The sequence below is a fragment of the Aulonocara stuartgranti genome (assembly GCF_965226115.1).
Source record: "Aulonocara stuartgranti genome assembly, chromosome: 11".
NCBI lineage: Eukaryota > Metazoa > Chordata > Actinopteri > Cichliformes > Cichlidae > Aulonocara > Aulonocara stuartgranti.
Window position 1 is genome coordinate 13,195,712 of NC_138947.1, and position 8,768 is coordinate 13,204,479.

At 39.2% G+C, this 8,768-nt stretch overlaps 2 long non-coding RNA genes across 2 annotated transcripts; one reads left to right on the top strand and one right to left on the bottom strand.

Annotated features, from left to right (window-relative positions):
* Nucleotides 1–5,428: 5,428 nt before the first annotated feature.
* LOC309718105 lies at nt 5,429–6,692 on the bottom strand. The gene is made up of 2 exons (XR_014279867.1): nt 6,591–6,692; nt 5,429–6,396 (listed from the first exon to the last, which is right to left on the bottom strand). It is a non-coding gene; the product is annotated as an uncharacterized lncRNA (long non-coding RNA).
* A 5-nt stretch (nt 6,693–6,697) lies between these two features.
* On the top strand, nt 6,698–8,744 carry LOC309718106. Its single transcript, XR_014279868.1, has 3 exons — nt 6,698–6,781; nt 8,087–8,192; nt 8,441–8,744. It is a non-coding gene; the product is annotated as an uncharacterized lncRNA (long non-coding RNA).
* Nucleotides 8,745–8,768: the final 24 nt, after the last annotated feature.

The following is an 8,768-nucleotide window of genomic DNA, read 5'->3' on the forward strand; positions in this document are numbered from 1 at the left end:
AGAAAACTGGAAAATGGCATTAAGCTCTGTGATTTCTTCACTGATCCTCTGACTTTGCCAAAGACGTGTGAGAAAATAAATGCTCAATATAAGGTTTAAAAAGCTTTTATTCACCTGCCTTTGCAAAAACATGATGGGGAAGAAAGCTACGAGAGATAGCTATACATGAAATGGAAAGGTGTGATGAAATTTTACGAGGTGCAGTGCATAGAGATGGAGTTATCTGTGATACTTTCGGTGTTGCTGTACAAGAAAACCAGGTGAAGAATTGTCATTTCTTGTCAAATTCCAAGCAAGTCATCACTTCTTTTATTTTTGATTAACTTTTCTGCAAATCAATGAGCCTATTGTTTCATTCGCACTTCTATTCATTCATATCAGTGTAGTGTGGCTTTGTACAAGCAGATGTATACAAAATAAGCTCAATAAGAACTCCATAACTTTTTAAAGTATGCAAGAAATATTTTCTCTTGATAATAACACCTCCATCCTGCTTATTTCGCTATTTGAGTCTAATGCTTACACTTTAGAGGTGCTAAAAGTTCAGTGTTTTTCATCATGTTTTACTGTAAATGGCTCAGCAGCACAAAGTTTTTGCTGGCGTAGTACCTGACCTCCACATTTGATACTATACATGACTGTCATTTTAGCTTGATAGCTTGACATACTGGGTGAGTGTACTGGGTTCTGTGTTGGAGTGGTTCTGTGGCTTATAAATTAACCTCCTCGTCTGCATCTCTTGCCTGCTGTGTGGCACAAGGTTCTGTTTCTGGCACTTTACAGTTTCTTGTATATCCACTCCCTCTTTAGCTCATTTTAAGCTTTTTAAAGGGCTTTTATTATCACTGCTACACAGATTATGTTCAGTTATATACCTCTTTTAAGCCCAAAGATGTTTTAAAATGACAAATTCTGCATAGTTTATAATAGACTCTATTAAAAGATGGGTGGCTGACAGTGTTCTCAAACTTAATAATGAGAGGTTACAAACAGAAGTCCTTGTTTGTGTCCTCCAACATATGGAAACACCAGGTTTCCTCGCGACTTTTCCTAAATCTTCTATCAGGAACCGTTTTTAAAAATAGCAGCAGGGCCCTGGGGTCATTTGTTCAGGCCCTGCTTGCTGTGCAGCATAACTAGGAGCGTTTGCAGTGGTCCCCAGATTCTGGAGCTCTTCCCTACTGAGCCTGAGATCTGTGGACTCAGTGGTTTAAAAAGCAGCTAAACGCTCGTCTTTGTCACCTTGTTTTTCAGAAACGTTCTGTCTGTATGTTTTTAGTATCTTGTTGTGATTCACATTGTAATTTTTATCCTGAAAGGTGCTATATAAGTAAAGTTTTATTCTATGTCATTCTTTTAAAAGGGGTCAGGTGGTCTCCAGGTCAGAGTTCAATTTTTTATTTTTATTTATTTTTTTATTTTTTGCACAGAGCCCAAAACAAGAGGGGACATTCAACTGAACAATAAAAAAATAAATGAAGACAAAAAAAATCCCAAAGTTGTTTATTCACAATCTGATCTGTACTGTCCCAACGTATCATATTACCTGTTATCTTACTTATATTTGTGGGATTCTTTGATCCAAAAAGGTTGTTGCACTTTAAAAACTCTTCAAGACTAATTTGCAAACAAATGTTGGAAGTTTAGGACGATCATCTCACAGAGACCGCTGCAACAATCTAGTCTCACCAACAGCAAGCGAAAATGAGCCAAAACGAAATTCTAGCAAAGAGTAAAATGCATGTGTGTTGGAAGATTTGTTTGTATGATGTATCATGTGCCGGCCGTTATAATGACCATGACAAAGTAGACATAGCATGGGAAAAACCAAGCAGAGTTGCAGATGACTTTTTAAGTATTGTCATTCTGCAGTTTACCATCAAACTTTATATTCTAACCAAGTTTATTAGGCTCATACGATGTGACTTGCAATAAAATACATGACCGATGAAATCTCACAGGATGTAGCTGTAGGTGCCTAAAAAGACTCTAAACAACTAAAAGTCTTTCTCTTTTAGAATAAAAGATGAAGGAACCATATATATTTTTAAATGAATTTAAGCCTGAAGGCTGTTTGTACTGTTATGCTCAGGCTTTGCTTGGATCCTGGGATTTTGGTGAGTAGCCTAATGAGCAACTCTCCTGCCATCTGGTGGTGGCAAACTGACGGTGCTGTGTCTAAGTCTTCAAACTCTTTATAACCTTTTGGCTCCACACGTAGAAGATGTCTGGGCATGTGAGCCTACTGTAACTAATCAAACTATTGTTATTAGTGTTTACAGGAGTTTAGTGCCCTCGGCTTTGCGTGACTGCAGGCCTGCTCATGCGCCTGCAGGGACAGGTGGAGTCCCAACCCCCACAAGTCATCCTGATAATTTTGTTTGTGTTTTTGTCTCTCTGAGAACCAGTTTTAATGTGATACAGAGTGGCAGCAGTTCACCCAGGCCTTAATTTGTTGAAGAGCTTCTTAAGAAGGCTATGTCAAAGCTGCGAGTTAGCTCTTATGCTGTTAATGTTCATTTAACACCACAAAGTGCAAAATGAGAATAATAAAAGGTCAGCTCCAATCACCACAAAGCCGGTAGACAGATTTGAGCTGAATCCGAGCTACTTGGCATTTCTGGCTCTATTATGGGAAAAGTGTTGTTTGCCAATGCTGGCACAAAAATATTGAGCTGAGCCAGGCTTTGGTTGTGACAGGTTTTATGTGGGCCATGTGCCACAATATACCTGACAGTTGGCTCATGCAGCGGGGCCTGTGGTTGACTTGAGACAGGCTTTCAGCCCACTCAACCTTCATCAGCCTGAGTTAACACTGTCAGTGAACTGGCTTAGTAGAAAACTGTAAATATGGTGCACACGTGGGCACAGCATTTGTTGCTGAATGGGCAATTTGGGGAAATTCTAATGCAAACTCAGGAAAATGGTGACCCCTCAACAGCAACAATGACTCGTATATCACAAAGTATCTTATTTCAGTAAGTTTCTATTTCATATTTATTCTGCATAGTTTAGTTCAGAGTGGAGATACATGCTTGCAATATTTAATATTGGTGTTGCTGTATATTGTATCATTTTGGAACACCCACCCTGTTGTAAATATGTTTAATGACAGAGCTGAAAAGGTGCATCTTAAATTAAATACACAAGGTCTCATATGAGGGTGGATAACAAGTCAAATAAAAATGAAGAAAAGGAAACGGTCTACTTTTGTATCACTGACTCAAGGACTGTAGTGTCTTTATTCTTTTCCCATCTTTAAACCTTTCCCTTGCAAACACCCATGTCAGTATAAGTGCAGTAAAAATGCAGCAGTGCCTCTTTGTAATGGAAACTTTTAACATTCTTCTCATCTCTGTGCCAAGCTGACCTGGCTGAATGGGAGGCTCCATAGTGTCTCATTTTGATTCCCTGTAATCTTTTAATGCAACATGTAATCGACTTATTACAGCTGGCTTGTAAGGCCCTAACACATAAATGACAGCTACTGCCTGCCTGATGAACATCACTTAGTAACAAAAAAAAGAAAACACGCAACCGGAAAAAACAGAGGTCTAGTGCACAGACGTAATGTGATGGACCGAGCAGTGAAGGAAACTTAGGCACAGGTTAAAGTCCAAAAAATGATTTTTTATTTAACCCAAAAAACATAATTGGTTAACTCATGCAAAAAGAATCAAAATCTTGGGCCCATAAAAGAGGTCAAACTAACAAAACTCTACTCAAAGTTGACAACACAACTGATAACTCAAACAAGCTGACCTAACTTAACGAGACAAAGGGGAAACTTAAATAGTGGCTGATCAGCCCACAAAAACAGGAAAAGGGGTAAAACACACAAAACCTAACTAAACCAAACATAATGAACTCCAATTCCCCCCCATGGTCCCGAGTTATGGCGTGAACCAATTTGTAGCCTTCCTTTAAACCTCGCTCCGCCCCTTTTCCACCTCTTGGCTCCTTAATCAAGGGACTGGAACAGCTGCAACTAAGGTAACTCAGAAAACAAAAGATTAATCATACATAACAGTGTAAACTAAAATGTGCGCACTTATTTTAGAATGCAGTGTTATGTGGATATGTGAATGAATTCTAAACCAAAACCAGTTATTTATTGTTCTGTAAATAAATTCCTATATTTAAAGAAAGAAATTTGAATGCAATATTACTTATAAGCCTCTACACTAACATGGTGATATTACCACTGTGTGGCTGTAAGTGCAGCCATCACACGTAATGAGATGAGAGACGCCAAGGAAGGGCAGCGCTAAAGAGAAGGCCACATAAATAGCCACAACCCTCCTTTATTATCAGAGGGCAACACCAAGAACTCAAATTGCAGAGATCATAACCAAATGCACAAACACACTCGCAAAAAATAGCAGTGCCTGTGAACTGTAACAATCTCTATTGCAACCTGTGAACTTGTAAATAGCGTGCCTATAAATGATTCTGTGCTTGTGGTTCTTCTTGTTCTCTTTTTGAGAACCCCTCAACCCATTTGTGTGTAAAATCAATTTATTTTAGATTTCTGTGACACCTTTCTCCCTTTTCATTAACAAGCTGCGTCTAAGATACGTCACTTCACTGACTACATCCTCAAAAGTATAAAAAACCCCTGAAGAGGTAGAAAGAAGTCAGCTTGGCAAACCTATGGATCCACTTCTCATCTCAGGAGGTCGAAACGTAAGAAGAAACCAGCAGAGGGTGCTAATCTGAATCAGCAGAGACCAGAGAGGCACTGTGGCAAAGATGTGTTAAGATTGTGATTGAAAGCAGCTCATATGCTGATTTTTTTCTTAATCTCAGACTACATCTGTATTTAACCACACCTGAAAACTCTTATTTCATTTAGTTAAACTGCCATCATGTGCATGTTAAGCTATTCAGCATAGTGATGAGCAATTTGAGTTTCAAGTGCACGCGTCTTCATGGTCTGATATTTCCTGTGGTTTTTGCATCGCATGCAATAAGTGTACACACAGTGAGGTACCGATACTTTCATCACTGACAGACGACAAACCCATTTGCTTAATTTGCTGGAAGGAAGAACAAAGAAAATATTAATTTCTTGAATTTTGAAACTGAACTACTGGTGTGACGAGACTTCTTGTTATGAATGTATAATAAATATATCAGCTGCTCCAAACAAAGCTCACCCAAACAATAGTTATTATCAGTCTTCTGTGCAGCTTGAATGGGTTTGCTGTCTAATTGCTGCACTTTCACTGTAGCTTTTGTGGACTAATTAGCAGGCAAATCAGTTAAAACAAGACAAATCTAGAGACACAATCTTCACATGGTTGTCATCTACCTCATTTGTAAACATGAATCACTAACTACTGGTGGATTAAAATAAAAGACGTGGATGGATTGGGGCGATTCGTTGAGTTTGTGTCAGAGAAAGATGAAAGAAAAATTCCTGCAGTTGCTTTTTGAGAATTTTTATTAAATTTACTCTTCATGGGCTCATAATTTAGCACCAATAATTTTATTTTTGAGTCAGTCTCAAGAGACCACTGTTGTTATTCAAACCCTGCACACCATGTCTGCCATGTCCACAATCAAATTATTCAAATCAAACTCATAGACAGACTCACCTGAGCAGTACATGCATAAAAAAGTAGCAACATTTGTTACAAAAATCCATCTTTAAATAACTGAATACTTGACTTTTTTGGTTTGTTTTAATATTGCTTTGAAGTCAGAAACTCCAAATCAAATTTCATGACTGAAATGTGAACTGAATTGAAAAGCCTTCAGATAAAAAAACAAAAACAAATCCATAACATTTAATTAATCAATTTAAAAAAAGCTTATAAGGAATAACAAAGTAAACAACAACCAGAGCCATGTCGTTTTTAAGCTGGGAGCATGGCTTATCCTGGGGTCCTGGCAGGCTTTGGCATTGTTATCAGGCTTCAGGTTCGTGGGGTTTCCCTCAAAATGGACCGGCACACACTCGTTGTCCAACACTTCACAGGCCAGGATCAGGTGTTTGGTGTCCTTTTGGACACTTTTGATACCACAGGTGTCCTTAACACTTCTCACTGTGACAAAGGTGAAAGGCTGCTGGCTGATGCACAGGTTATCCTTGTACGTCTTTCCTCCATTCTTTGAGCAGACGGCCTTCACCCTCTTCAGTTCCTTTGGATCAAGGAAGGACTGTGTGGGTCTGCTACAGTCCCCGATATTCTTAATGTAACTAAACCACTCATTTTGATCAAGGGTCGTAGGAGTTCCATTGCGAACGTGGCGATCCATGAAGGTTTTGAAGCCTTTTTTCCAAGTGGAGAGCTGGCAGGGAGCATCGCTTATGGCAACAGTTTGATGTCCCAGAAAAAGACAGACGGCAAGCGAGAGGTAAGTCCTGGGAGCAGCCATTACCCAGCGGTCCTGCAGAGAGCGAGAAGAGTTATCAAGCAGCTATAAAGAAGTCGTGAACAAACACGTTACAGCTTTTCGCTGAACAGTACATAAAAAGCAGCTGAATTAGCGACAGAGCCACAGCTGACTGTCTGTGCAGTTTTTAAAACATGAAAACGGGAGCAGAAGTAGAAAACCGCTGCTTATTTGAGACAACTTCCTACCTTTGGCAGCTGCTGGTTCTTCTGTGAGATATAGAAGTGAAAGAGCTCCAGATGTGAGACGACTGCGCTGTCTTTCAGTTCTCTGTGCCGTAGGAGTAGGAGTGGCCAGAACTTGTGCATTACATAAGGCCGACCACAGAGCAGTGATTGTGGAGAGGAAGGTGATCCAGTGACTGCTATAAATACTAAAGGTCCAGTGAGCTATTTTGGCTACTCACTGTCTGAGTCTGCTGCATTGAAGGGCTGCTTTTTGTAACACGTTAATTTAATTATGCAGATTATTATCATGTTTCAACCGATACATCACTGTCTCTGTTTTGATAGCCTAGCCTATGTTCCTGCAGACGTGACCTTTCAATTATAAATCAGCTGACATCATAGTCAGCGTAAATTATAGTTAAGATTGAAACACAGGAATACTTAAAATTGCTTGAGATGTCATCAAAAGTCAGAATATGTTACAAATGAAGAAATCATATCTCATATACAGTGGCTTGCAAAAAGTATTCTGCCCCCTTGAACGTTTCCTCATTTTGTCACATTACAGCCACAAACATGAATAAATTTGATTGTAATTCCACGTGAAAGATCAATACAAAGTGGTGTACACGTGAGAAGTGGAACGAAAATCATACATGATTCCAAACATTTTTTACAAATAAATAACTGGAAAGTGGGGTGTGCGTAATTATTCAGCCCCCTCAGTCAATACTTTGTAGAACCACCTTTGCTTCAACCACATCTGCCAGTCTTTTGGGGTATGTCTCTACCAGCTTTACACATCTAGAGACTGAAATCCTTGCCCATTCTTCTTTGCAAAACAGCTCCAGCTGAATAATTACGCACACCCCACTTTTCAGTTATTTATTTGTAAAAAAATGTTTTGGAATCATGTATGTTTTTCGTTCCACTTCTCACATGTACAACACTTTGTGTTGGTCTTTCACGTGGAATTCCATTAAAATTGATTCATGTTTGTGGCTGTAATGTGACAAAATTTGGAAAAGTTCAAGGGGGCCGAATACTTTTGCAAGCCACTGTATATGTGATTGAAATAAATCATTTATATTTTTATATTAAATCCATGAAATTTAACATCAAATAAAGAAAAGGGGTTAATGAGATCAGAAGATGTTTGAATGGCTTCGCTTTCGTAAGTGAAGTGTAACCAAACTTCCTCATTGTCTTTTCTCGCTTTCATCTGAGTTGTGATCTAATCTTCAGGCCTCCAGAGCACAAAACAACTGTGACATTAAACACACGTTTATGTTCATTCAAATCTGATTAATACACATAAAGCTAAGAAGGTCTTTTCAGCTGATTTTGCTGTGGTTCCACAAAGAGAGCAGGCCATAGTGAAAACATGGGGACCATAATCTCCTCTAATTTACTGGTACTACCAGTATCAGTACTGGTATCAGTCATGACTCTTAAACAAATCATAGGTGTCATATGTTGTCACTGCAGTCTTCAGGAATGATCTATGTCATGTGCAGCTGGTCACGTGTACGGTATGCTTTCATAATAAAGCTCCGTTGGATTGCACCCTCATCATGATCTCGTCAGCACGTTTGAGTTTAACACACAAGGCCCAGGAAGCAGGTTTGTGTCTCCAGCAGGAATCAACCCAGTGTCCTTCTGCTTACTAAGCAACCATGTTAACCACTACAATCCAGAGACACCTCCAGCTTTAAGTGTTTTACTGGTGTAGTATTTTGCATCATGAACACACACGTTACTCTTTTTGCTGATATGTTACTTCATTTAAGAAAAATGCCTAAATAAGTTTGTTACATTTCGGTATCAAATATCAAAAGTGCCTCTTCAGTCTTTTTATTTTTTCTCTGCAGATGTGAAAGCACCCTCCACCTCAAGTAGGAAAGGCAGAGGAAACAAAATTAGACAGCCTTGCCTCGCAGCTGTCAGGTTGTATGACATGAATATGACACGTGGCTCTGCTGCATCATGAACAGTTTTGTCCTGGCCCACTGCTCCATCTCATGATTTCAGATAAGACACACAATGGCCATGATATTTTGGGTTAGGAATTCACTTTTTAAGGTTAGGGTTAAGGTGAATGAATAGGGAAAACTTTATGTCAAGCAGCATCCTCAAACTTCCACAGCTCTCAACACTTCTTACTTGATCACATGCAATCATGCAAAACCACTTTGTGAG